Below are 27016 nucleotides of genomic sequence, written 5' to 3' on the forward strand. Positions count from 1 at the left end.
CTGCACCTGCGCCCTGGATGCCTCTGTGCACACCTCAGGGTGGTTCTCTTGTCCCTCACCCTTGGGGAGGAAGCCCTGTCATTATGCGCATATGACAGGTGAAGCAACCGGGGCGGCGAGGCTCAACAGCCCGCTGAAGGGTGTGCAGGAGTGGGAGAGCTGGGCTCGCGTCCGGCCGCTCCTGGGCTCATGTCTCCCCGCAGCCCCCTGCTGCCTCCCGGGCTGGGCGGGAGCTGCAGCCCTCCCTCCCCTGAGCAACCTGGAGTCTCAGTGCTTTGCCCAAACTGGCATTTATCTGGTGGGAATTAATTCCCTGAACGTGACGGGGTCTCCATAATCATCATCTTCTCGGGCATCGTGCTGGCTTTGCATTTATTTTTAAAGAGAGAGAGGCCAGGACTATGGCGATGCCTCCAGAGAGCTGTCCACGAGGAAGGCGGTTTCTGAGAGATGCCAGCCACCCACGGTCCTCTTAGCCCTTCCTTTCCACGGGTCTAGCCTGTCGGATAACGTTTGAAACAGGGCAGGGTGCTGGGCTTGTGATGTTAGAGGTTCCAGAGTACAGCTGTTTATAGACCCAGGGACATCCCTCCCTCCCCTCCTTCAACAGGCGTCATGGAGTGTCTCTGCTGTGCGGACCCGTATTCACATCCCTGGGGCAGCTCTGCCCACCAGGGATGGGACGTTAGAGCACAGAGAGCAGCCTGGCATCATGCTTTGCCTTCGCTGCTACCACAGGGTCCCTCTTTTCGCACCAAATGGATCAGTCGGGATGTGGCTGCAGAGAAAGGAGACCCTTCTATCCGACTTCCTGAGAGGATATCTAACGCAGGGATTACCTGCTCTCAAAATCCGTGGAAGGGCTTGAAGAGCATGCCAAAGCTTGGATCTCCAAGATGAAGCTTCTAGAAAAACCCCTTCCTGGCCCGCGGTCAGGAAGCCAGTGGTCAGTAAGCCCATCTGTGGAGCCACCCTCGTGGGTCACCATCCACCCCTGCAAAGCAGCTGCCTCCGCACACCACCTCCCCCCGCACCCAACTCAGCCACTAATTTAAGTTTTGCTGAAGTGCTTCTGAGAACTGACATCCCAGCTGTGACCCTAGCTGTAAGGGGGGGGGGGGTCCTAGAAATGTATTTTAAATGTCTCTGTTTACTAATGTACCTTCTCTTTTTTTGGTTGTTTTTCGAAAAGAGGAATTGAGGTAGCTTACAAAAATGTAAAAGCAACATAAAATCAAACTAAGCAAGGAAAAAATGAGAAAAAATGATGGAGCTAGGGGGGCTTCCCTGGTGGCACAGTGGTTGAGAGTCCGCCTGCCGATGTAGGGGACATGGGTTCGTGCCCCGGTCCGGGAAGATCCCACATGCCACAGAGCGGCTGGGCCCGTGAGCCATGGCCGCTGAGCCTGCGTGTCCGGAGCCTGTGCTCCACAACGGGAGAGGCCACGACAGTGAGAGGCCCGCGTACCACAAAAAAAAAAAAAAAAAAAAAAAATATGGAGCTAGGGACAGGCTCAGCGCATAACATACTTGCCGTATTGGTAAAGGGGGGCCAAAGGTGTGGCTCTGAGCTTCCTAGCAGCGAGAGTAAAGAGGGAAAGTAGAACAGATGCACGTAAACCCGTTGCTCAGGAGAGCTTTTCTGAACTGAATGGTGATACCAGTGGCTGTTGGGGTGGTCCCATATCCTTGCAGAAAATGCAATGGTCAGTTTCATTCAGTTATTACCTATAAAGGCTCAAAATGCAGTTTGGTGGCTTAATCCCCAATCCCAGTTTACCAGGGTGGCTCTGCCAGAAACCAGGACAAGTTGAAAGGCAGCAGTCTCTGCGTTGTCAAGGGACGGTGAAGGCATTCCACTCCATGTGGTGTAGGAAACGTAGGTGGTAGCTGTCCAGCTTTGCACCAGAGGGAGACGCACTGGAAGGATCAGGGGATAGGTGCTGCGGGAGCCTGTATCCAGGGATACAGATCTGCCGCATTTGGAGACACGGATGAAGAGAGCATTCTGTATGCCCATCAACCTGTCGTGGGTTACGTTTGTATTTATAGCTAGTAGGACAAACTCAAAATAAAATTTGGTTTAAAAGTGTTTATTTCTGGGTCTCCCCCTCCCCTCCAGCTTGCCTCCTGCCCGATTAGTCGTCCGTGTTGCATTTCTGCAACTTTCAGCTCCAGTGTGCGATCACTGCCCAGGAGACATTGTCTTTACACCCACACTACAAGCTGCCCTTAACCTTCGAGCCTCAAACCTTTCTGAAAACAGGCTGCACACAGATCAAATGGCCGTCTGCTGCAGCTTCTGACACGTTTGGGACGTTCTAGGTACTAGGAAGTTACCTGGAATTCAGGCCTCTCTCCTCCTCTTTGGGTGGCGTCACTCATATTCCCTAAGGACTAGAAGTCAGAACTCGGCCGGAGAGCAACGAGCACGCCTGGCCACCCACCCCACCCCCTGCCGCAGTTTCATATCAGGCACCCACAGAACAATAGGGACTCTGCGTACGTGAGGTCACCTTCTTATTTCTGTGCCCCTTTAGGAAGAGGGGTGGTGGTGCTGACATATCTTTAAAAACAATTGCATTCTCAAGAGGTGAAGATGGACGGATTGGACCAAAGTCAACCTTTGAAAAATGCCTGGGTTTTGGAACCGTGGTTGGCATTTCCAGAATTTATATGAAAGAGTGTCTTTATTCTTAAACTGTGGCAGAATGGGTATTTGGGGACCCCCTCTCTTTTCCTTCTTAAAGCAGGATAACACCATCTTTCACTCATTGTCTCTCTTTTGTCCTAAATGGGAGGGAACCTTGCTTCTAATTCTGGGAGGACCAGCGTTTAGTGGGATATTTGGGTCTGATTCAACGTGGCGATGTGGGTGGAGGTGGATTGGGATGTGTTAGGAGGGCAGCTGCTGGGATTCAGTCAACTTGACTAAGTCACTTACCCTCTTGGCGCCTCAGCCTCCCCTCTGTAAAATGCAGAGATGACCGGTACTGACCCTGTCCCGTTGTAGTGAGGAAGGAGGGATTTAACCCGAGTACAGCGCTCGCCCAGCGCCTGGTACCCAGGAATTGTCACTAGCAGGTGTGCAGCAGGCATCCGAAGAGAGCTACATAAATGAATTAACCTGCGACTGAATAATCGAGGCCGTTCGTCCCATCTGCTGCAGAGCCTGGTGCGAGAGCTTAATTAGTTCCGTGAAAACAGGATGGCCCCGCCACACCACAGATCAAGTCACTCTTAGAACTGTGCCCCCGTCCAGAACGTCCCCGAATTGCAGAAACACAGCGCTGGGAAAGCAGGCACGTGGTAAAGTGCAGCAGAGGACGATCAGAGGCCTTCCGCCTTCTACGTGCTGCACAGAACTGTTTTTACTTGTCAGTCTTGCTGATGGAATCGGAGTGTGAGGGTCACTCTCGTGACAGCTGCCGCCCTGCTCTTGAGATGGGAATGCTGCTTTGGCGAGAAATCATTATCTTTCGAGTGGACCGGTTCTCCTGTCTCTGCTTGTCAGCCGTGTCAGCCGAGTACTGCCTGACATGTTTGCAAACCTAATTCCTTTGTAGCCCCCTCGTTTGGATTTGGGGTGTCATTTGACTCCCGAAGGTCTGAATTCAGCGGCTGCCTGCTGGAAACCCAGGTCCCCCTGTCCTGCCCTTGCCCCCCTTCCCCTCAGCCTCTGAGCACAAGGGCTTTCTCTGGACTCTCCAGCTCTGGGCTGTTCGTGGATCTGGTCATCTTGCTCTTATTCTAGAACTTTCCATCCTCCATTCTTCACAGACCCGTGTCGCGAACGCTCATTTCATGCCAACCGGTTCTTGCAAACCTGGAGAACTTTCAAGCCTCCGTTGAGCCATTTGGGTGGGCAGTGTGTCCAGACCGTGGGGATGCAGCCTGGTGGGCTGTTCTGTTGGGAATAACGGTGTCGGTTCCTCCCTCCTCTCACCTCTCGTCCCCTCCCTTGTGGCGTGAGTCCTCATGTGCTATATTGTTAGGGGCCTCTGAGGTTCAGTGCTGTCCGCTGGTGGGGGCTGGGGCATCTGGTTCCTTCTTACTCCTTTTCGGGCCAGAAATCAATGCAGAGGATCCTCATCTTCAAGTACTCATTGTGCCCCAGTGGCTGCGTTTGCTCCAGGCCTCACAAACACATTCCAGCTCTGACAGTGCCTCCTTTGCTCAGAACTGGGGCAGCTGCTCTTCTCAGAACTGGGGCAGCTGCTCTGCTCAGGGGCTCCAACAGGAAGGGAACCTGATCGGGCTCTCCTTTCGCTCTGCCCTCCCTCTCACCACAGAGTCTGGTTTCACTACCCGGTTCTTCCCATGTTACTCAGCCCTGGGCCACCCTCCTGGCCCCATGCCCAGGCCTGGCCAGTGGCCCAGAGATGAAGGTTGATGTTTCTGACAGGGTGATGTTATCACCGCAGGTTGCTGCCACATCTGTGTCTGGCCGGGGGGGGGGCCTTTGCCTCCCAATGCATGTTTAAATATCAACATACAGTTATTCAAGCACTTTCTGGAGGGCTTAGAGCTTTGTCAGAGCTATGGACATGTTTATGAAACAATGTCCCCCCTCCACCCCTTACAAAGTAGATCATGCGATGACATTTGGGGAAAAATATCAAGGTTTGAAGGCGTAAGCCCATATGCCTTGTTAATCTGAATGCAAAGGACTTGGGATTACAAGGTGGAAATGAACTCAGTTTGTATTACTGGACTGTTTGGTGTCATATACTATTTTGACTTAACGAGGATGTGGCTGTATGTTATAGGGGACACCACAGCAGCCTGGATCACAGAGCCTGTTCTCAGCTCCTCCACTAGTCGTGTGGCAAGCCTGGCAAGAGCTGGAGGTTAAGGGCAGCCGTGCTTGTCTGTGTGCGGTGGCAGTCACGTCAGGGCCTTAGGCCCCCAGATTGGATGTCCCCCGTATACAGATGAGGAAACTGAGTCTGAGAGAGGTGAAATAATCTCACTGCCAGGCTCACCCAGCAGCAGGTGGTGGAGTTGGGATCAAAACCAGGTGGTCTGTCCTGAGGCCTCTGTTCCCAGCCCCTGGGTACACGGCAGGCAGGGCCTCCGTCAGCAAACACCACCCACTAAGCTCGCTGTCCCTGCCGGCCCCGGGGAGGGAGGGTGTGAACATCTGCGCTGGAAAGCCAAGGTGAGGATTCATTCATTGATGCGTGGATTCCTTCACTCACTCATTCACTCACTGCCGCAGTAAGTGGAGTATCCGCTGTGTACCAGGCACTGTTCTAGGACACTGTGATGAACCAGACCAGGTCCCTGCTTCTTTGGGCTTTGTGTCCTAGTGGGGAGGACGGATAAGGGACAGGAACACGGGGGAGATGGTGTAGGGCAGCGGTGGGCTGTAGGGAGTGCGAGTACGAACGCCCAGCGGGAGAGGATGGGGGAGAAAGTGGAGTGAGAGGTGGAGCCGGCAGTGGAGTTCTCATCTGGAGTGGCCGTTGGCTGGGGGGGAGGTGGGACAAATGTCTGACACTTAGTGCCTGTGTCTGTGTTGACTGAGTGGAGTCTGTGCTGAGGGAGTGAAGGGGAGGCACTGTGTTCATTTGTTTGGGCCGCGTAAGGAAGTACGACAGGCGTGGCGGCTTAACAACAACAGAAACGTGCTTGTTCCCAGTCACGGAGGCTGCGAGTCCCACAGTGTGGGGCCAGCACGGCCCGGTTCTGGTGAGAACCCTCTTCCGGGTTGCAGACAGCTGCCTTCTCCTTGTATCCTCATGTGGCGGGAAGGGGCGAGCTAGCTGTCTGGCCTCCTCTTATAAGGGCATTAATCCCATTCGTGAGGGCTCCGTCCTCATGACCTCACTAACGGCGCCCCCCTCCCCGGGTCCCACCTCTTAACACCATCACATTGGGGATTAGACCTTAACACGTGGATTTGGGTTGGGGGAGGCACAGACATTCAGACCACAGTAGGCACGGTGAATGGCTGAACGGAGGGCGTGAGGAATGAATGGGTGAATGGATGAATGAACGAGTGAAGGGTGTGATGAGTGGATGAACGGAGGGCGTGAGGAATGAATGGGTGAACGAATGAATGAATGGATGAAGGGTGTGATGAATGGATGAACGGAGGCCGTGAGGCATGAATGGGTGAATGAATGAATGTGTGAGTGAAGGGCACGGTGAATGGATGAATGAGTGGAGGGCACTCTGAAGTCGAGCACCCAGGCTCGGGGTGGCAGTGGAGGGGCTGGAACGATGATCCAAGTCTCCCAACTCCCAGACGGGTTGTCTCGGCATCCGCCTAGGGAAGGCCTCCCTCCTCCAGGCTCATTTCGTTTGGGCCATCGCCTGGAGGTTTGCAGAGTGGCCTCCTTCCCTTTCGGCCGTGCCCACCCCTGTGGGCTGAAGTTAAGTCAAAGGTAGGTTTTGAAGCACAGGGGCTCAGGCGGGCGATTCATGCCCATCCGTCTCTCCTGCGATTGCCACCAAATGCAGGGCAGGCACCCTCGGGGGCTGGGAGGAGCCCAGTCTGGCTGGAGCACCCAGGGCGAGGAGTCCAGGGAGAGGGAGGTGGAGAAGCGGGCGGGGCAGGGATGTGGGGAGCCTTGGAGGCCAGGTATGGCTTCTCCTGATGGGGCTGGGAAGCCGTGGAGGGACCTGGGCCACGGAAGTGAGGGGATCCTTTTTGCGCCGTGGGCCTCATCCTTTGGCCTCCGGGGATCTGTTTGCAGGTTCCTTCACTGGCCGCCCTGATGGGGGCCAGTAGAGTGCGGCTTGTTCGCTCTAAGCTGGGGAGACCCGAGGTGCTGGTGAGCCATCGCAAAGTGAAACGGTGGCCTTGTACAAGTCTGCCTGGGTGGCCTGTGAACAGCTACAGGAAGGGGGCAGGGCAGTGCCCTCCTAATGACACTTGTCACTGGATTTAGGGCCTACCTGATAAGCCAGGATGCTCGCACCTCGAGATCCTTCACTAACATCTTTTTATTTATTAAAAAATTTTTTTATTGGTCTATAGTTACTTAACAATGTTGTGTTAAGTTTCTACCGTACAGCAAAGTGAATCAGTTATACGTATACATATATCCCCTCTTTTTTGGATTTCCTTCCCATTTAGCTCACTGGAGGGCACTGGGTAGAGTTCCCTGTGCTATACAGTAGGTTCTCATTGATTATCTATTTTATACAGAGTATCGATAGTTTATATATGTCAATCCCAATCCCTCAATTCATCCCACTGCCCGCACTTCCCCCTTGGTATCCATATTTTTGTTCTCTGTGTCTCTGTCTCTATTTCTGCTTTGCAACTAAGATCATCTGTACCATTTTTCTAGATTCCACATATATGAGTTACTATACAATATTTGGTTTTCTACTAACATCTTAACATCTGCAAAGACCCTTTGTCCACATCGGGTCACATGGCCAGGGTCTGGGTCCTGGGACGTGGACGTATCTTTGAGGGGACACCATTCGGCCTACCACACCTGCCTGCGGTCTCACACACCCTGCAGGAGCTCCACGATGCAGCAGCCTGGCCGTCGTGGGGGATCGATTTGAATTTTCTGCAGCTTCCCTCCCCAGAGACACGGCTGCCTGCCGGAGCCACGGCTTGGAGCCCCGCCTTCCCAGGCTTTCCCCGTGCTTTGCAGCCAGCCCTCCAGCTCCCGACAGCTGACCAAGCGGGGGCGGGGAAGCCCAGGAGGGGTGGGTGGGGGCCGTTTGCCTGGGGGCTCAGCCCTTCCTTCTTAGGGAGACAAGACCGCCAGCAGAGCCTTCTGGAGCAGTCCCAACCCGAGTCAAACCCCTTTTTCTTTGGGTCTGGCTCAGGCTCCGGAGTCCCAAGGGGGCCGGGAGCACATGGGCCTCTGACTTTTAAAGCAAAAGTGAGAGCAAATTAAAAGTTTCTCCTGCTGAGGGGTGAGTTTCTCAGATGTGTGGTGTGGCCCTGATGAGCCTGGGTGGCTCAGGCGGGGCTCCCGGGGTCCAGACCTGGGGGTCCTGCTGCTGGGACTGGCCCCCCATTAACTGTCACCATGAGCAGGTGCCCTTCCCGTGCCCTGCTGAGGGCCAGCTGCCCTCGTACTGTCCCGCATCCATCCTCCTGGGTCCCCTCCTGGGTAGGTGTCACTGTCCACCCCTCCACTAGCCCGTGAGCTTGTAAACAATTTCCTAGAGTCACCAGCGGGTCCCCAGGCCTGTGCTTGTTCTCACTGTACCGCTCGGCCCCTCAGTTTTCTCCTGTGTGACGGGGGCAACATTGCCCTGCCTCCTGGGAGGCACCGGGACAGGAGATGCTGCAGGAGAGAACAGGCCAGGACAGCCGTGGAAGCAGCCTGTGCCCGGGGGGCAGGCGAGGCAGCCGCCCACTTGGGCTTGGCCAGGAAGGCGGGTGCTGTGGGAAACAGAGAGGAAGGGGGTGCATGAGAAAGGAGGGGTCCTGGAGAGGCCTGAAGTTTGAGCTGCGCCGTCTGCCCAGGCCGGTTTCCTTTCTCCTCTTGCAGGTCTGAGGGGGCCAGGCAGGACAAAGGGTGGCGGGCTGGTCTGGCCTGGAGCTGGGCTGGTTCCAGGGCCAGAAGGGGGCGTGGCCGCCACTGGTCCCAGGCCAGCCCCCAGTTGCAGAGGTGGAGAACGCAGGCCCGGAGAGAACCTTGCTCATGGGCACAAAGGTCCGGACAGAGTCGGGGCTGGAACTCAGGTCTCTGAGTGTTCATGGGCCTTGGTTGACCAGAGCAGAGCAGGCCCGGGCAGAGAGGATGCTAACTGAGGCAGACTGGGAGGGGCCTTGGGTCCCAGGCTGCAGATGGGGCACCTCAGGCAACAGGATCCACACAGGCTGTGAGAGGCGAATGTTGTGACAAAGCTTCGGGAAGGTGAACTTGGCGCTGCACATGGGTCTGCTTGAGGAGGGACTGGTCATTGTGGGCGGAGACGGGAGCCCGGGGGCGTTGGTATGGGCCCTTCCTGCTGCCAGTGGCTGCGGCCCAGCCTGGGGGCCTCCTCCTCCATGAAGGCTTCCCTTCTCCTCTGGGGGGCGAGCGGCCTGTGCTGCCCTGGGCCCCAGCCCTCTGTGTTGACTTGATCTGCACACTCCCTGAGGGCAGGAATGGGGGTGTCTGTGGGGGTCCCCAGGTTTCTCTGCTGCCGTGGGAAGGCCAGTGCTGGAGCCCCGCTGCACGTCCACTGCGTCCACGGAAGCAGCGCACGGGCCCGGACACCAGCTGCTTCCCGCCAGCCTCTGGGGAAAAAGTCTAATTATACAGGTTTAGAGTTCATCCAATAAGATTATTTGTCTTCTCTTTCTTTCTTTCTTTCTTTCTTTTTTTAAAGAAAGACACTACAATACTAGTATTGACTGTCTTTAATTTGACACTTGACTGAGAGAAAAAAATACCATCTTAGGAATTCAGAGTATTGATCCGCGTTGCAGGCGGAGGTGGGTTTCCCGTCTTAGGGCATAAAAGAGCGAAGGACACAGTAGATTTATTTAAGGTGGTTTTCGCTTTGAAGGTAAGGCCGCTTCCTCTGCTCTTTTAAAAATGGTGTCTGGTTTGGAGGCAAGCATTAAACCGTCCGTTGAAAGCCCCATCAGATCCCCCTCCGGAGCCTTTCCTGATGGCTTTGTTGTGGCTGCACTGGACGTGGGGAGGGGGCGCCCGGGTTGTTGGCCCACTAATCCAGCTCAGGGAGGCAGGGGGCCTTTATGAAAACCAATTCACGCCACTCGGCTGCATCCGATGGTTTCAGACAGCCGTCCCCGGGGCTCTGATGCACGGCTTAAAAATTCAAGAGTGCGGTGTATTAATTAACGAGTTAATCCACGGAGAAGCTCGATGAATGAGCCAGAACCGTCACCCGTGTTCTCAGACCAGCACCTGAAGGAAAAGGCCGACTGGACCGTGAGAACCTGAACCTTCCACCCGGCCCCGGAGGCGCCTCTTCCACCGCAAGCAGGTGCCCCGCCGGGGACCCTGGCCTCACGGTCCCCCTCGTCTTCCAGACTGCTTTTGTGTTGGAGGCCCCCGGAGGCAGGGAGGGGGCTGAGGGGGTCGGCCTCAGTCTGCTCGGGCTGCTGTGACCATAACTGGGGTTCAGCCACAGACAGTTATTTCTCACGGTTCTGGGGCCTGGACGTCCGAGATCAAGGTGCCTGCCGATTCCGTAGCTGGTGAGAGTCTGCGCCCTGATTTGCGGACGCCGCCTTCTCACTGTGTGCTCACATGGTGGAGAGAGATCTCTCTCTTCCTCTTGTAAGGACACAGTCCTATTGGTTTAGGGTCCCAGCCGAGTGACCTCATTTAACCTTAATTACCTCAGTCACGTTGGGGGTTAAGTCTTCAGCATATGAATTTGGGGGGGACACAGTTCAGTCCATAGCAGAGTTGTGGGTATGAGGCCCTCCTTGCTTGAGGTGGCTGCTCTGCAGCCCAGGCACCACCACCTCCAGGAAGCCTTCCCTTCTCTCCTCTAGGCTTCCGGGGTGCCCTGTGCTGTCCTGGGTTGTGGCCTTCTGTGTTGACTTTATTGGTCAATTAGTCCTTCACCCTCTGGGCTTGGCACTAATATTAGACCCTGAGGGCTAGCAGTTGGAAATCACCATCTATCTAGGGTGGATGGTACACCAGGATCTCCCATCCAGAGGACCCAGGTGCAGTTTGGGGAGTATTCCTGGAGATTCGGGTGCTTTCGGGATTAGTGATTGAGCTAATCTGGTTCTATGACTCTCTGGACACACTGTGAGGCTTCATGCCTCTGGGCCTTTGTCTGTCCGCCTGGAATGCCCTCTTTCCCCTCCCTTTGGCCCACTTCTCCTTGGGACTCGGCCTCATGTTTCTTCCTCCAGGAAGTCTTCCGGAGTGCACGGGTCAGAGCCCGCCATGCTGCCTTTGAGCAGTCACTTATCTGTCTTCAGTGCCTTGCAGACAAGGTCTGGCTCTCCTCCCCGTTGTTGTTCAGTGTCTACCACCGAGTGGGTGCCGGGTAAATATTTGTTGATGGAAGGAAGCCTCCCCTCACGCCTGGAACTGTGCCTGACACCTAGTGGGCACTCAGTACGTGTTTGATGAATTGGATTCATTGAAGTCGGCAACGTGGATCCGTGGCAACCGCCAAAAAGATAGAGCTGCAGTTAATAAAGCCCTCCCAGACCTGGGACATTCGTAGAATATCACAATTTATGTAAAGCTTTTCATTATAACTCTGCAGGGAGTTTCCTCTGGTATTAGCATTTTTCAGACTCTCTTATCAGCAGCTCTTCAAGGATGAAAGCTGTGAGCGGCAGAAGGCGGGTGTCAGAGAACAAACACGGGCTATTTGCACATCCCACATAGAGATGGAAGTCGGCACAGCCGGCCCTCCGGAGATGCGGCGAGGCCCCGCCCACGCTCGGGCCTGTAAAGGACCCTTAACACATAACTTCCTCGCCACCGTGACCTGGAGCCACCTGATCGCTCCTGGAGGAGAAGGACAAGAGTCCCCTTCCGACTGCCAGAAAAGCAGCCCCCAGAGTCGGCTCCTGACCCTCCTGGGGATCTGGGGGAGGGCACTGCATGGGGGTGGGCTGTAGGCAGCTGCGTGACCCTGTGCTGCAGGATCCTGACAGCTGGCCCCAGGGGAGGCCGGTCAACTCCATTATGGCCCAACTTTGTGAGCCCCAAGATGTCTGGGATTTGGCGGGAATTACTGGGGAGTCCCACGAGGCTTTCACCCCCACTGTCACTGAGAGCAGGGTCAGCAGGACCGCAGAACCGCAGCTCCGGGGGACGAGCTCGAAGACTTAGCCCTGTCCCCAGACCCCGCCGAGTGGCCTCTTTGTCTGATTTCCTGCTGTCGTTAGAATAATTGTATTTGCTCGCTGTAGAAGAACAGCACGGTGCAGCTCACAGAGCAGCTGTCCCTTTAAGGCTGACGCAACCCCTGTTACCATCTTGGCGGTTCCCCCTTTCCCCCAGCCCTTTCCTATTTTGGGGGGGGGGGGCGGGAGGGTGTGTGTCAGACTTTACTGCTCCAAACTCGGGCCAGACTTTTAGGTTGTCACAGGACTCTTTTTTCTGCCTCTGTTGAGAAAATTTTATTTATTTTCCTTTGTTCTGTCTGTGTGTGAATTACATAAGTTTGTTTTTCAAACATTAAAGTAATCTTACATTTACGGGATATGCATCACTCGTTAACGACACACGTTTTGTGTGTTTTTGCATTAACGTCCTTTTTTTATTTTATTGAAATATCATTGATTTACAGTGCTGTGTTAATTATTGCTGTACAGCAAAGTGACTCAATTATATGTATATATATGTGTGTGTATATATATATACATATATATATATATATTCCTTTTTTAAAAAATATATTCTTTTCCATTATGGTTTCTCACAGGATATTGGATGTAGACCCGCGTGCTGTACAGGAGGACTTTGTTGTCTATCCGTTCTCTATGTGAAAGCTTACATCTGCTAACCCCAGGCTCCCACCCCATCCCTCCCCAACCCCCCTCCTCCTTAGCAACCACCGGTCTCTTCTCTATGTCTGTCACAGGATTTTTGATATTGGGGTGATGGGGAGGGGCTGAGGCCTGCCCCTCCCTCGCCGGCTGTGGTCGGGTTAGAGTGGGCCATTGGCGTGGGGCGGGTGTGACAGCCACTGCCATTTCCAGCTTTCTTTGAACCTTTCATCCTTGTGAACCTGGACTTCTTCTCTGTGCTTGTTTCATACGCTGAATATGGTCCCTCCTCCCCCTCCCCGCGGAGGGCAGAGTCAAAGGGACAACGGAGGAGAACGTTCACGCTTACCACGTGGCCTTGGCCGAGCCACTGAACCTCTCCAGGCCTCAGCTTCTCCATTTGTAGGACGGAGACAATAGCCCCTACTGTCTAGTGCGGTTGTGAGGGTTAAGTACAGCAGCGGCTGTAAAACACAGGCCACGGTGCATGGCAGGCCCACAGGAAGGGCCCTCGGGGGTTAGGGTCACTGCCGTCTGTTGCGTACTAGTCAGGACAAGCAGTGCTGGCTGCTGTAACAAGCATCTCCGTGTGCTGACACGGTGACTGTTGACTTTGCTCTCGTGCAGGTGGGGAGTGACCGGTGACCTGGGCCCCTCCCTCGTGGCCTTGACTTCAGCCCTTTAGACAGGAGGGAAGGAGGACAGACCATCACCTGGTTGTGCAGTGTTGCCTGTCATGTGATCCCAGGGCTGTGAGGGGGACCTACCGGGGCTTACACACATCCCTTCACCTGAGGACAAAGCCCTGTTCCTGGGTTCATTTCCCACTTCTGGGAGATCTTTTTTCCCCCTTCTCTGCCTTGTGGGCAGGTCCTCCCTTCATTTCCTCTGGTCCCACCCTCCCTGCTCTTCTGTCCCTGGGCTCCACGAGCCAGGGCCCAGGGGGCAGAGGGGCCTGGAGAGGGGAGACGTGGCTGCTGACTCTGCTCAGACCTCAGTTTCCTCACCTGTGAAATGCTCACCTTTCCATGCTCACCTTACAGCCAGCGGGCTCTCCTCACTAAGGCTTCTCCACGGCTGCCCCCCTGGGCCGTCCCCACCTGTGCCTACTTCCTGTGCGGACTGCTGGGCTCTAAGCTCCCAAGGGCAGGGTGCATCTTCCGCACCGCTGGGTCCCCTGTGCCTTCCACAGGGGGTTTAGCATCGTCGATGGAAGCTTAGTGCTTAGAGGCCCTCAGGGATCCCCTGGTCCCACAAACCCATTGGCCAGATGGGGAAACTGAGGCCTGGAAAGGCCAAGGGCTTGCTGCGAACCACAGTGACTCAGTGAGAGGATGGAGCCTGGAATCCAGGTCTATGGACTCCCAGCCGGTGTCCCTCCCGTGCTGTCACGTGTGAGCGCGTGTGTGTGCGTTTGCGCGCGCGTGTGTGTGTGCACGTGCGGGGCAGTGGGGGCAGGGGCCGGTCTCTGAGTTGATTTGTTAACTGAAGTGGCTGTATTTGTTCAGCGAGTGAAGGCTGAGGGCCTGCCCTGAGCCTGGCACTGCTGAGCAGATGATGAGGAACAAGGCAGACGTGATCCCGGCCGGGCCTGCTTGGTAGGGGATGATGACGTTAAAGAACTAATTTCACGGTTAGTGATTTAATTACGCCAGCCTCGAGCACTGCTGCAAAGGAGCATGGTGCTGGGGGAGCGGTTCACCTGGGGGTCAGGAGACCTCTCTGAGGAGGGGCCGTGTTAGCAGAGACTCCCCAGGGACGGAAGAGAGATGGCTGAGTGAAGCGGCACATGGAGGAGTGTTCCAGGCAGAGGGCGTGACATGTGCAAAGGTCCTGAGGTGGGAACGACCATGGCTGTTCAAGGCAGAGGTGGCTGGAATAGAATAGAAGCAGATGGGGCGGGAGAAGGGCTGCAGAGCACGGGGTCACGTAGCCAGTGAGAGGAGTTTTAAGCAAAAGCAGTAGAAAGTAGGGAGAGGGTTGACCAGCTGGACGGACATAGGATCAGGCTTGCTTTCCGTACGATCCCTCCAGCTGCAGGTGCACAACCGGTGAAGTGCGGCCTCGGGAGGAGGCCGGAGCCCTGGGTGTGAGGCAACCACTGCTGTCCAGCCAGGCCCGGGGCTTGGGCCAGCCTGGAGGCTGGGGGTATGGGGAGAGGAGGACGGGGTGGAGAATCCACGGGACTGGCGATGGGCGGGGGGCCCCCTGAAGGAGGAGGCTTCCAGGACAGCTTTCGGGTTTCTGACTGGACCCTGGGTGCATAGTGGCACCCTTCCTGGGAGAGAAAAGTCTCGTGGAGATTGAGGACCGGGCCCCGGGGTATCCAGGCCAGCATTTCTTCTAGAGCAGCGGAAATTCCTGAGCGTGAGTGGAAAGGGTCAGTGAACTGCGTCTGGGGAGGGCTAAGAGCTGATGTGTCAGAATCTCCGAGGATGGAGAAATGGAGGAAGGTCACTGAGATGCTGCAGTTGCTGTGTCCCCATCACGGTCGGGCCTTTGCGTGTGATTCTCACCAGGGCCCAGAGAACGCAGCATAAATTCTGTCTTTACGGATGAGGAAGCTGATGCCCAGAGAGGAAGGCCACTCGGCTTGTCCAAGTTCACCTAAATGCCTCCACAGCCGGGTTGGGGACGCGTCCAGACTGGTCCCGCAGGGCCGAGGAAAGGGGCAGGAGACAGTGTGTGGGGACGTGGCGTGTGGTCTGGGGAGGACGTCCCTCAGGGCCGGGACTTGCCTGGAGAACCGGACCAACCTTGCAGGCCGAGGGATGCCAGGACTCGGCTTTCCGCACACCCGGTGTGCTCTGGGTGTCCCCATCTCCCGCAGAGACAGGCGAGCTGAGCCCCTCCTCCCCTCACAGTAGAGGTACCGAGGCCACTCTCGCCTGCGTTTTCCAGGCGGGCCACTGTGGAGGCCACGATTACAGACAGACTCACGGGGACCCGGCTGCACCTGGGAGGGACAATCTCTGTGTCTTCAGGATGTGCAGGAGAAAAAGGCTGTATGTGTCTGAGGTTGTCCTTGTTTCTTTTCTCTGTCATCATCCCACGTAGCTCGTGAAGGGAGAGGAGGTGGGCCACCGAGGAAATGAGCTAACAAAAGGAGGGGTTTGCGGACTTCCGTGACATCTGTCTGCCACCCAGTTGCATCCTGCTGGGCTGGCCAGAACTGGGAGGGGGCTGCGTGGCGGTCCTGGTGGGCCAGGCATCTCCAGTGCTTCCTGGAAAAGTTGTCCTGGTGCGGGAAACGAAGATGAAGTTGCCATGCAACTTGGCAGCGTGCTGAATGTGTTTGTCCAGAAGACACTTAGTAATTAAAAAAGAAAAACAGTGTGTGCTCATTAGGAAATCCAGAAAAGCAGGAAGAAGGAGTGTGGCCATGGCAACCGCATGCAGACAGCCCCTGGCCGGTATTCTTTGGTAAATTTCCTTCCAGTCTTTCTTCCTTGCAGGAGTCTGGGGGTTGAGACTTTCCTGACCGCAGGCATTTGTGTCCTGACTTATTTTTCACTTCGCTTTGTAGCATATACATTCCCCACGCCCCTCCACGGTCCTCGCAGATACTGTTTATGACAGCGGCCTAAATGTCCATCGAGTGGATATTCCCCAATTTTTTCCACTGTTCCTTCGCTGTTGCTTATTTTTAGCTCTCCACGAGTATGGATGGATATACCCCTTTTGGAGTTGAAGACTCTTTCCTTAGGAGAGATTCCTAGAAGTGGAGCCACCGTCACAGGTGTGACCATCTGGGGGATGTGTAAAGCCCACCTCTCACTCCCCGGAGGGCTCTGTCTTACCCGGGCTGCTGGACACGGGCCGATGTTTCTGATGCTGGTGCAGGCACCCTCCTTCCAGGAGCTGCTCCCTGGACGGCCCCCGAGGTCGAGATGCGATACTTTCTTTGGCCGAGAAGGACAACAGGGCTCATTTCCCACGAGCGGCTCTCCTTAGCACTGCTGGTGTAAACTTCTTAGGTCTTAACCATGCCGAGGCCTCCTTCTGCAGGTCGCGTTGTACGGCCTGGCCTGCTGGGATCTTTCCTTCCTTCCAAAGGCGCTCAGCATATCCTCATTACTGCTGCCGGGCGTCCACTTTGCTTTTGTTCATGGTTTCACATGCTCCGAGGCCGCAGTGCTGCCTTCCTGCCAGGCCCGGCCGTTGCCTTCAGATGCACGCAGCGGGCGAGGAAGGCTGGCTACGGTTCATTTGCATCCTCATTAACCGAGAGGTTCTGAACATCACATACATGCACACACGGCTCACTCATCGATCCAAGAAGTGGTGCTGGGGAGGTGGAGAAGGGGTGATCTGGGGGGGGCTTCTTGGAAGTGGTGTGGATGGACAGATACGGGGTGGGTTTCTTCTTTTTTTTTTTTTGCGTTACGCGGGCCTTTCACTGTTGTGGCCTCTCCGGTTGCAGAGCACAGGCTCCGGACGCTCAGGCCCAGCGGCCGTGGCTCACGGGCCCAGCTGCCCCGCGGCACGCGGGACCCTCCCGGTCCGGGGCATGAACCCACGTCCCCTGCATCGGCAGGCGGACTCTCAACCACTGCGCCACCAGGGAAGCCCCGAGTGGTGGGTTTCTTATAGAGAGAATATCTGAAGCAAAGGTCTGTGACGGGATGTGAGGGGTGATAAACTTGAGAACAGTGCGTTCTCTGGAGCAGCCGGGACGGGGCTGGGAGGTGAAGGGAAGGAGGGAGGGAAGATGAGGCGGGAGGTGGGTCAGAACCAGACTGGAAGAGCCTCGCAGGTGTGGAACAGCTAAGGTGAGGGTTTGGATTTTATCCTGTAGGTCATGCAGAGCTGTTGGCGGTTTCTGGATAGAGATGTCTCTGAATGTGACTGCAGATGTCAAACGTGCTATCAGTGTGCTCTCTGGCCTGATTGGACTTCATTTCCCAGGAGTTCATTTGAAAAATAAATAAACCCCTACCCCGTTTCTTTGTTATTTATCCTCTAAAACCACTGTGGTTCTTTGGGCTTCCTGGCCCTCTGGATTCTGGATGAATGGGAGTTGTTCTGGCCTTTAACCGTCGAGCCGTCCTGGACCACGTTGCTTGCACATAAGGCCCGCAAGGGCCAGAACCAGGTCTCCCACGGCCGTCGTCCCCCCAGAATGGAGACCCTGGGAGGTACGTCTGAGGCCTTCTGGGAGGGGGCACGGAGACCTTCAGATCACCAGCGTGGCTTCTGACAGCGTCCAGGGACCACCTTTGTCAGGGAGCACTGTCACCCCAGCCTTGTTGGTGGTGTGGGTGCAGGGCTCTGGAACTGTGGAGGGGAGAGTCTGCTCTGCCCTCTGGCCCAGCCAGTATCTAAATGCCATGGGAAAGGGGAACGCCCTCACCCAGCTGCTGGCTCTCCCTCCCCCCTCCTCCATCTTCCTTCTCTTCCTCCTCCCCCTCCCCTCCCCTCCCCTCCCCTCCCCCTCCTCCCCCTCCCCTCCCCTCCCCCTCCCCTCCCCTCCCCTCCCCTCCCCTCCCCTCCCCTCCCCTCCCCCCCTCCCCTCCCCTCCCCTCCCCCTCCCCTCCCCTCCCCTCCCCTCCGCTCCCCCTCCCTCCCCTCCCCTTCCCCTCCCTCCCCTCCCCCTCCCCTCCCCCTCCCCTCCCCCTCCCCTCCCCTCCCCCTCCTCTCCCCTCCCCTTCCCCTCCCTCCCCTCCCCCTCCCCTCCCCCTCCCTCCCCTCCCCCTCCCCTCCCCCTCCCTCCCCTCCCCCTCCTCCATCTCCCTCCTCCTCCCCCTCCCTCCTCTCCATCCCCCCTCTGTCCCTCCCCCTCCTTTCCTCCCCCCTCTCCCCCATCTCTCCTCCCTCCCCCTCCTCTCCTTCCCTCCTTCTTCCCCTCCAGAGACACCATTATGGCCACCCACACAAAGAGGCAATTGTGAATCCAGCCCCACAGAAACCCCCGGAACATGGTAGAGGCCTGATTTCCATGAACAAGCGGAGTCCCGGCCAGGGCCATTGCAGGCGGCAACCTGAGCTGGGGCGGCCGGCCGGGTGGTTTGCTCTGGGGCTTTGTCTGCGGATGAAGAGCCCTGGCCGGGTGCCACGTTGCCTTGGCAGTGGGGGCTGGATGCCCAGCGGAGGCTGAGCCGCCCCGCCGTGGGAGTGGTCCACAGGGGCCGGAGCCCAGGGCAGGGGTCTGCGGGTGGGAGGTGTTGGCGAAGCCCTGCACGCTCTGGTTTGAGACTGCCTGCTCTGGTCCTGTGCGTGGGGGCACCCGCAGGGCGGCCCCGGTACACGCGTGTGGACAGGACCATTCCATCACCCTGATTTGTCGTGGTGGTGGGGGGGGAGGTGGTGGGACGTGCCCAGAGTGGGTGTGGTGCCCCCCGCTGTGCAAGCGAACACTTCGTGCGCCCAAGCCTCAGTTTCCTCACCTGCCAGACGGGCCTCCTGACACCTCCGCAGCTGGGCTGAGGTACGCCCGCCCGGGTGGTGGACACGAGGGAGCGAGCACATGGCAGGTGCTCTGTTAGGACACTTGACGGCAAAGCTGACAACCTCCCATGGCCGGGGCAGGTCTGCCTTGCAGACAGGAAGCAGCTCCCAGCCTCCCCTGAGGTCAGCACGGATCTGATCCCCGTGGGGATGGAGGGGGCATCCACAGGGGAATTGGAACCCAGCGCCTGCCCAGCACTGTGGCTGCAGTGCCACCTGCTGGCCGGCCCCGGGCTGACCCTGTCGCCGGGGCTCCTCCATCTGGTCCCCCCCCCGTCTCGCTGGCGCCCAGGAAGCCCCCGCTGAACCCCTGCCCTCTCATGGCCACTAGGGGCCGGAAGTCTCTTCCTCTCTGGCGGACACTGTTTCCTCTCCAGTGGTGACAGTGGTGAGCCTTGTGTGCGGCCTCTTTTCCAAAGGCCCCCCTGGGACCCCGAGTGGCCCCCTGTCTTTTGCCCCTGCGGACACTCCGCACTGGTGGAGTGTGGACCTTGGGCAGGTGATTGGATCTCTCTCAGCCTCGGTGTCCCCACCTGTCAAATGGGCATCCGTATCACAGCCACTGAGGGCTGTGGGGAGGCGGTGAATGTGTTAATACTTGCAAACATTAGACAAGGCCACGCTCCCTCCTGCAGGTCAGCAGCCGAAAACAGCAAACTGTCTAGAGGCAGAGCCCGCGGCGGCCTTCTTCTCACTCGGCAGCCCCTGTCTGTTGGGGACGGTGGGGCACGGGTGCCTCTACTTCTCGGCCACCACGTGCCTGGCCGCGTCTCAGATGCCTAGAACCAGCTTTGTAGCTGCCGGCTCCCCACACATCAGTGTCTTCAAGGCCCTGGATTCACATGTGCAGGTGCCCCTCTGACGCGCCCCTGCTCCGCTGTCTTCTGGCTTCAATACTCAGCTGACCTCTCTCCTTCTCTGGGGGTGTCCTCCCCACCTCCCCGGACGCCTGTGGGCTCGCTCTCCGGGCCTCCGCTCTGTGCCTGGTGGAGGGGGCAGGGATTCCTCATGCCAGCTCCCTACTTCCTGGAGGGCGAACACCCCGGCTGAGTCACCCCCGCACTCCCGCTGCCCATCTCGGGGTCCCACGCGGTGCTCAATAGCTGCGGGAGGAACCAGCGAGTCAGGCTGGGAGGAGAAGCCGGCCATCCGCCCGCCTCACGTCATCAGGCTGCAGCCCGTCCCTGCATGAATGCCGCTTTTGTGTTTGTCCTCCCCGGGGATGCTGCTGGGTGGGGGGTGCTGGCTTGGGAGGGGGGTCCCGACTCTGGTCCTGCTGACCTCTAAGGCCCTGGGGCCCTGGGTCCGCTGCTGCCACTGGCTGAGTCGCAGGCAGAGGTTGTGCTGAGTGACTTGAAGTTCCCTTCCGGGTCTGGTGTTCACGGGGCCCACGTTCCCAGGTCCCTGTCTGAGCTTCTGGAGGCTTGGAATCTGTTTCCAACCCAGTGACAGGAGACCCGCCGAGGAGGGAGCGTGAGACATATTTTCTGTGAATCCAAGGGCCAGGCCAGCCCCAGACTTAGGCCCTGTCTGAGGAGTTGCTGGGGACCCATAATGCCACTTGGGGGGCCCAGCTCTGCCTTTCCTCGAGTCGTGACCTCTCTGAGGGCCAAAGAGTCGGTGGGAGCCGGGAGAACGGGCCTCCTGGAGATGGTCCCTTCCAACCACAGCCGGGGTACCTGGGACCCTGGGATTCTGTGCCCAGATGGCCCGAGCTAGCTTCCAGGGCCTGAGAAACCTATTCTCTGGGTCTGTCCTCCCAGAGTGGGCTGTGCAGCCAGTGTGTGCCCCTGCAGCCCGGGGTCTGGCCGAGGGGGGTTACAGATGGGTGCACAGGAGAATGGAGCCGGGGTCCATGCTGGTGTCCACGCGTGTGTGTGCAAGGCCGCTCGGGGTCCAGGATGGGGCTGTGGAGGGAAGAGAGAGCGGGGGTTTGGGGGCATCCACTTGTCCTCGAATCCGGGGCTCTCCCCGTGTTTGGGGGAGGCAGGGGTGAGTTCCGGGCACAGAGGAGCCCCAGCAGGGGTGAACGAGGAAGGGCTGGGGTGCTGGAAAAGAGGTCAGGCTGGGTCTCTCCTGGGGTCACATCTGGCTTCTGGGTTGAGTGTTGAGGCCAGGATACCCGGAAATCGCGGGCAACAATGCACACTTTTCTGGGGAGGGTGGCCGGAGCCTTCTCCGGCTCCCGGAGGGATCAGCGGCCCAGGCCAGCATCAGTACCAGCGGCCTGGAAGCCCCATGTGTTGGAGCTGGGCCTCTGTGGGCAGTGTGTTTCTCAGAGCCAATGGCCTCCCTTCTCACAAGCGTTTGTCCTCCTCCCGAACGGGGCCTGGTGGGAAGATAATTAAAAGTGACCCAGCACTGCAGAGTTGTGCAAATTGCGGGATTAGCGGGGCATTAGCAGGAAGCCTCACAAAAGGGCCACCCTGGCCCTGCTGCCCCTCCCAGCCCCCAAACCCCAGCTCAGCACATAAAGCGGAACGGTGGTGAGCCGGTGGGGAGGTAAGCAGAAACGGGGGCAGGAGGATTGAGCCCTGCGGTGGTGGGATTCACTGTGCTTTGGTCTGCAGGGATGAATAGGGACTTTGCAGACAAAGTGGGCGGCCTGGCGGGGGGTAGGGGCTGCCCTGGCAGCTGGGAGCCCCCGGGAGGTGGGCGCTGGGTGCGTCTGAGTGGCTGGCGGGCTGGGCCGTGATGAGCCCCGCGCCCCAGTCAACTCACCGCCTTCCCCTTAGAGAGGTTCGCCTCAGCTGGCTCTCCCTCTGAGCAAGGCTAAGTTCCTTTCGGTATGGGTTGCGCGGCCCCCGGGTAAATCTCTCCGAGACCATCTGGCCTGGAACATCAAAGAACAGCTGGGGATAATGTTATTCCCTTGCTTTTAAAACAAGGCGAAAGCACCCACACTTCTGTGAAGTGAGAGTGTGTTAGAGCCTGGAGAATTTTCTACCCGGTTGATTTTTGTTGTTCTCCTTAAAGGTATACGGGAAAGGCGCCGAGGGCCTTTAGACAGCCCTGGTTGTCCAATTGTCTGAAAAACGTGGAATCGGGAACCCCGTGGCCCGGGGCTTCTGCTCGTGGGCACCCCTGATTCGAGCACTTCATCTGATTCCCTGGGGCCCGATGGGCCGGGCCGGCTGCCTGCGGTCCGTTTGTGTTGCCTGGGCTCCAGCTCGGCACACCCGCCTCTGAGCCCTCCGTGATCCCATCTCAACACCCAGCCAGGCACGTGAGCCAGAGAGCTGGCCTTAACCTTGACTCATCCTTTCCCCAGAGACGCCAGACACCCACCCTGCCCTGACTCCGGCTACCCTCCGAGCTGTGGCAAGAGTATAGGGCAGGGGCGGCAAGGCAGATTCTAGAGACCCCTCTGAGCTAGAAGGGCAGGAGGGAGGGTCCGGTGGAACCGGCTTTTCTCGTTGGAAGCTGATACGACAACTAAAGGCTGGCAGATTTGGGTCCGGCGAGAACGACCTGCCCTCTGCTGGTCCCCGTCGGCTGGGAGATGGGAAAGGCATTGTCCCTTCATTCAGAGCCGCTGACTAGTGCGTTGATCAGGAACTGAGCTGGATTCTTGTGGTGGGGGAGCCTGGAGATCTTCCTGGAGGAGGGGGCCCAGGAGTGGGAGGGCCTGAGGGAAGAGAGGGTCCTCTCCAAGGGATGGAGCTGGAGGCACTCTGGGTGGGAGTGGAGGCCCCTTTCCTGGGGGCGGGGGGTGGGCACTGTCTGGCTCACCTCTGGGTCCTACGACGTAGCCCAGAGCTCGGCCTTCAGTGTCCTTTCACCTACCTCGTTCGTTCATTCCACGAATATTTGTTTAGCACCTACTATGTGCCAGGCATCAAAGATACAGCAGCGATCAGAACAGAGAACCCCCCACTCTCACGGCGCCTGCCTTGTGGTGGGAGAGTCAGGGAGCCGGTGCTGAATGCTTCATCCTCTACACACACTCGGGGTGACCACACCCCCCCCGAGAATGAACGAACAAACAAACGAGCCAATGGGCCGTGGATCAGTGTCACACAGGGTTCTCAGAGGCTGTTCTCTACGTCCCAGAGGGCTGAGCCCGGGGCTCGGGGGGCCAGGCTGACACCCGGCTTGTGGTCCCAGCTGTGGCAGAGATGCACACTGGCCTGGCCTGGGGAGCCCTGTGGACAGAGCTCGCCGACCCCTCCGCCCCCCAGGCCCAAGGCCTAGGCTGCCCTTGCTGCCACACGAGCCCAGGGGCTGGTCGGAATCCACCCAGCTGCCCCCTCCGCCTGCTCTGCGTGCTGTGAATCCTCGGGGGGGCGCAGGGGAGAGTGTGTCATGAAATAATCAAAACGAGGTGACAGTAGGCAGTTTCCACTCTTTTTCCATTAGCTGAGCTGACCTCCCAAATGGTTTGTCACTCAGCACATGTTTCTGGATTGCGCTGTAGTTGATCTGGAAGGATGTGGTTAACACCTAGGACCCTTCTTCCTGCATTATTCACTTCCTTCTTGGGCAAACCCGACGGACACAGCACCACGTACGTGCCGTGCTCTCCGTCCTCACCTTCCCTCACCGGCCTCTCCCGTCACCCCTGCGGGGGCCTCTGTGGCCCACCTGGGAACCACAGGCGGCACAGAAAGTGGGTGGGTGGGCCAGCCTTCTACACTGCACTGTCTCCACCTGCAGAACATCTTTCCCGGCTCAGAACTCAATTACGTGGCATTTCGTTCACTATTTCCTGTCCCTGGTCTTGTCCCTGGGGCCCGATTGCAGGCACCATCTCCTTTCCCCGGGGTGTATGGGGCAGGCATTTGCAAGGATGCTGGTTGCAGGTGGAGTCAGCTGTGGTCCCTTCCCTCAAAGAGCTTGCACGTGGCTGGAGAAAAGATGCATAAATGACTAATCTCTGGGCAGTGGCTCCCATCTCAGAAAGCCGAGTTCATCACCGGGCCTCTGAGATCCATACCGCCCCCCTCCGCCTCATCTCCTGTGACAACCTGCTCCAGCCCACGGGCCTCCTGCTGAGCACACTCCTGCCTCAGGGCCTTTGCACTTGCCCCAAATGCCCTTCCTGCAGCCCAGTGTCTGCCCGGTGCTGTCTTCTCCTTCAGGCACTGTACAGGCGTCACTCCTCAGGAAGGCCTCCCTATCTCCTTATTTAGAATCACAACCCAGGGTCCACCCCACCTGCTCTGGGCCTCTCCTCCTTTCGGTTTTTCTCCACGCGTTTGCCAGTTACACGTAACCATGTCCCGTTTGTTTGTTTACCGTCTGTCTCCCCCAGTGGACGAAAGCTCATTTGTCCGTTTTGTCTGCTGTCGTACCCACAGCTTCTAGAATGATGTCTAGCACACAGTGCACAATCAATCCGTGTGTGTGTATATACGAGTGTCTCTTTTCATACGCTATATAATCAGGATATCAGATAGCATTTTATGGTGTCGATAAATATAAGACCATCATCTGATTAGCACTTCAGAGCTTCCCTAATCACGTATTAATAGCTTAGGTTTGTGTCCCCGGCTGTGTGAGGGTCTTAGCCTGGCAGGATTTCACCAGCAGATCTCTGTGGCCGAGGGTGTCCGTGGGCTGGGTGCCGTGTTCATGATGAAATATTAACATGGCAGGCGCTCGTGGCCCTCCTTCCCGTGTGCAGAACAGAGCTCAGACAGAGTAATGGAAAGCAAATCTAATTCAGTTTTCCAAAATTAGTGCCCTGGAGGACCTTTTCAAGAAGGAGCTGGTGCGGTGGGTCAGAGAAGACGGCCAGAGCAGGGGAGGCACCTCCCCAGGGACACACAACATCCAAACCAATGAGACTTCCCCGCCTTCATTCAGTAAAGACGGCAACTTTTTTTACATCTTTATTGGAGGATAATTGCTTTACAATGGTGTGTTAGTTTCTGCTTTATAACAGAGTGAATCAGTTATACGTATACATATGTTCCCATATCTCTTCCCTCTTGCAACTTTTTTTTTTTTTTTTTTGGCGGTACGCGGGCCTCTCACCGTTGTGGCCTCTCCCGTTGCAGAGCACAGGCTCCGGACGCGCAGGCTCAGCGGCCATGGCTCGCGGGCCCAGCCGCTCCGTGGCATGTGGGATCTTCCCGGACCGGGGCACGAACCCGTGTCCCCTGCATCGGCAGGCGGACTCTCAACCACTGCGCCACAAGGGAAGCCCCCCTCTTGCAACTTTTAAGTTGTGTTGGGAACTCAATTTTAAGGAGTTGTTAGTGGATCTTATCTTTGGTGACGATGATGTCTTTCACGCTTTTTCTCTTTTCCTTTCTCCCGTGCTTCCTCTTCTAAAAAGAAAGCCAGCTCATCGCTTTCTGTTGCTTTAAGATTCCTCCACGCCTCTTGCTGGTCCTTGAAATGCATTAGGTGTGCATTTGCGCCATATCAGGATGCAGTCAAATCCTCTTGGTCCCTTCTGTTCATTCTTCTTTGCATTTTTTTTTTTAATCTAGGCTGCGGTGACCTAGTGCCACCGCCAAGTTTAACGAGACTTTTTGACGAAGAGTTCATTTTGGCATTTGGGGTGCCCTCCGTACCCCACAAACCCTTTGGGGAGCTGAGGGTTTGTGGTACTGAATTCTGAGTATCTTTTCATCATCACCGCCTGCTCCTCGTTTCTGGGCCTTGCATGGGGCCAGCACAGTAGGTGCTTAACCATCATTTGCTGAATCACGGACAAAGAAAAACACCATGTTAAAACCAGCCGAGCCCTGGGCACAGAGCTCAGCAGAGCTCACCACCCCGGCAGGGGACGGTGACATTCACTGCGGGACCCGCTGTGAGAGCACCCTGGGGGAAGGAGGCCAGAGGCAGGAGGGTGGGGGGGTCGCAGTGGCTGGGTACTCCCGGTTAGCCAGGCCCTGTGCACAGTGATTTCGGGGGCTTTCTCCTAAGAACTCTAGGGAGGAAATGCAACTGTCAGTCTCAATTTATATCTGGAAACCAATGCACAGTTTGTTTACTAAGACTCCGTATCGTTCATTCATTCATTCACCACATACTTAGAGAGCGCCTACTGTATTCCAGGCATGGTCTCAGCGCTGGAGATGCAGGGAAGGGCAAAAGACCAAACCTTTCCTGGTTTTTTTTGGCCTTATATTCTCATCTGGGGATGGAGGACACAGATAAAAGACCAAAGGAATAAAGAAACAATCAACGGCTAGACAGGTGGACCTGTCGGACTCAAAACCCTCCTCCTTGTTAGGAGTAGGGACGGTTTATGGTCGATACTCTGGGGAGAGAAGACGTCCTTCCTCCGTCCCTCTGTCTTCTCTCCCTCCCTTCCTTCCTTCGTTCATTGATTCACAAACACGTGTTTAGCATCTTTTCCAGGCTCTGCCGGTGGGAGGATTGATGGGGAAGAGGTGGGATGTGGGTGGATGGGCGGCCTGTCTTCCTCCCATCCGTGCAGTGTGCTCATCGAACAGATGGTTCTCGAGGCTATGTTGTCCATGGGCCCTGTTCCTGTCCTCAGGATTGTGTGAGCAATGTGGTGTTTGTGATGCACTGTGAGTGTTCAGTGGAGGCTGGCCCCCTCTCGGGTTTCTTTTCCAAAGAGCTGGACCTGGGCTGGGTAGAGGGCAGAGACGCTGGAGCAGAGCAGGGCCGGGATTCCCGGTGGGCCCACAGGAGGGAGGGCTCCCGGGGCCGGGCGTATGCATGGGGGTCACTCTCCGTTCCAGGAGAAGGGGGAGGTCAGACGTGTTCTGTGCTGGTCTGGGCGTCATTCCTGCAGATAAGGGCTCTGCTCAGGGCGCTGTGCAGAGCTGCTCGGAGGCCAGGGGTGGCCTGGTCCCTGGAGGGTGCGGGCACAGTGCAGGCAACCAGGTCTGATGTCAGGTCAGCGGGACGGTGGGCGGGAGAACTTGTAGGGGACCCCTAAGATGCAGGGGGTGGGGCTTTCCAACGCCCAGCGCCTAGAGTTAATTCCTTGACAATGGAGGGGTCTGTCTGACCCTCACCCCCTGGGGGGTCGGAGCTATTTTGATGCCTGGCGGTCACGCTGTCCACCTCCTGGGTTTCCCCAGACAATCCAGTTCTCGAGGGTCTGCTGTGTTTTGGGGAGGCTGAGGCTGCGGTAGGGCGCAGGGTCTGACCAAAGATTCCCAGGAAGGGGCAGAGCAGCTGGCTGACCAAGTCCGAGGACCTGTCGCTGTGCAGACCCCTTCTTTC

At 57.1% G+C, this 27016-nt stretch overlaps 1 protein-coding gene across 1 annotated transcript in view; it reads left to right on the forward strand.

Annotated features, from left to right (window-relative positions):
- Positions 1-27016, forward strand: part of SORCS2 (sortilin related VPS10 domain containing receptor 2) — a 468073-nt gene that overhangs the window by 74244 nt on the left and 366813 nt on the right. The window lies entirely within an intron of this gene.

The sequence above is a fragment of the Orcinus orca genome, chromosome 4 (assembly GCF_937001465.1).
Source record: "Orcinus orca chromosome 4, mOrcOrc1.1, whole genome shotgun sequence".
In the NCBI taxonomy this organism is placed as follows: domain Eukaryota; kingdom Metazoa; phylum Chordata; class Mammalia; order Artiodactyla; family Delphinidae; genus Orcinus; species Orcinus orca.